Raw genomic sequence first — 1,916 nt, forward strand, 5'->3', positions numbered from 1 at the left:
TGGGATTTTGGGAAGGCCCTGGCACAGGTTGCCCAGAGAAGACCTGAGAGCCCTTCCAGGGTCTGAAGGGGCTCCAGGAGAGCTGGAGAGGGACTGGGGACAAGGGATGGAGGGACAGGACACAGGGAATGGCTTCCCACTGCCAAAGGGCAGGGATAGATGTGATATTGGGAAGGAATTCTTCCCTGTGAGGGTGGTGAGGGGCTGGGATGGAATTCCCAGAGAAGCTGTGGCTGCCCCATTCCTGGAAGTGTCCAAGGCCAGGTTGGAGCAACCTGAGATAGTGGAAAGTGTCCCTGCCCGTGGCAGGGGATGGAACTGGTTGATCTCCAAGATCCCTTCCAATCCAAACCATTCCATGGTTCCAGCATGCACTGATCTAACAACAGCCATGGGGAGGCTGATGGTTTTTTCTCGTTGAGATCTCACCCAAGAAAGGCTTTGTTTCTGACACTGGAGTTTGTAGGAGGCACTTGCAGGGTTTATCTGGGCAACTCTTGGTAACATTTTGTGACTTTCCATAAAACATGGACTCCCAGTCCTCGCTGTCAGTCCTTGGCAGTGCTCTTGGTGTTGTGCTATGACAAGGTCATGTTACTTCAGCTCCCGTAGAGCCACTGGAGTCATTGAGTCGTTGTCTGAAGAATCACTATTGTGTGGAGGTTTTCCCAGCTTACTCTACTTCCTTGCCCCAAAGACACCCATCCCTGAATTGGCACAACTGTTAATGACAAAAATGTCCTGACTTGCCAGAGTGGGGTTGGAATTGGGCCGATGGGCAAGTCAGAGAATGCCAGTCCCTGCTTATCAACAGGCAATGAAAGTATTTACAAGGGAACACCAAACACTTCATACAGCAGTTGGATACTTGTATTCTTTTATTGGCCATCTCTGAGTTTAAAGCTGTTAAAGGCTGGTTTTATGCCATGAGATAGAGTTACACAACTGGTTCACCTTGTGCTGCTCAGAAATTAAGGGGTAATAAGAGAATAAAATAATATAAATTGTTAGGAGTGTCGCTCCACTGTCATGAGGCAGCTTCATTGTGGTTTCCCATATGCTTTGGTTCTGATTAGTTCTTGAAAGAAACCACTTGTAAAGCAGAAGATGAAGCATAGAAGCTTTTGGGAAAGAAGAGGAGGAAAACTTCACTGTGATTAGACCTTTCCTATTTGTGAACCTCATTCACGGTTGTGTGATTTCCAGCTCCTTTTGTTGCAAGAGGCTCATCTATTTCAAAGAGATAAAAGCATCGAGGCAATTGCTGTGGAAAACCTGCCAAGCTTTTCTGCAGGCTTAAATTAATCTTATTTTCTCTACTACAAAAGTTTGGAGCGGGGAGGTGTTTGTGCAGTGATCAGAGCTGGTTGTGGCCCATCCTGTTTGATAACCGAAACTCATAACCAAAGGCTGAGTTTTTTGAGCAGTAATAATTAAGTGGCATCTGCCTCGCTGACCAGAATTGTTTTCCCACAAGCTGTAGCTCAAATTCCTGCCTTCTGAACAGGAGGAATTCTTTTTGGTGGGGTTTTGTGGTTCTTTGGGACTTTTCCAAGCAGGATCAAAGCAGTTGGTTTGGCGGATTTTCCTTTGCTTCTTTCATCTACGTGGACTTGCCAGATTGTGTTTGAGTGAAGGGAGCTTGTTGTTTCCATTAAAGATGCATAAATAGTGTGGCCACGGGCCCAGGGCAGGGACTGTCCCCTGTGCTGGCACTGCTGAGGCACTTTGAATCCTGGGACAGTTCTGGGTCCCTCAGAACTAGAAGGACATTGAGGGGCTGGAGCATGTCCAGGGAAGGGAACGGAGCTGGGAAGGGGCTGGGGTACCAGGAGTGGCTGGGGGAGCTGGGGGGGCTCAGCCTGGAGAAAAGGAGGCTCAGGAGGGACCTTCTGGCTCTGCAACTCCCTGACAGG

The 1,916-nt window shown here is 48.4% G+C and overlaps 1 protein-coding gene across 2 annotated transcripts in view; it reads left to right on the forward strand.

The window, feature by feature from the left end:
* The window catches only part of SLC23A2 (solute carrier family 23 member 2), a 58,319-nt gene that overhangs the window by 45,434 nt on the left and 10,969 nt on the right, over positions 1-1,916 (forward strand). The gene's annotated exons all lie outside the window — the stretch shown is intronic.

The sequence above is a fragment of the Lepidothrix coronata genome, unplaced genomic scaffold (assembly GCF_001604755.1).
Source record: "Lepidothrix coronata isolate B3197 unplaced genomic scaffold, Lepidothrix_coronata-1.0 Scaffold393, whole genome shotgun sequence".
Taxonomy (NCBI): domain Eukaryota; kingdom Metazoa; phylum Chordata; class Aves; order Passeriformes; family Pipridae; genus Lepidothrix; species Lepidothrix coronata.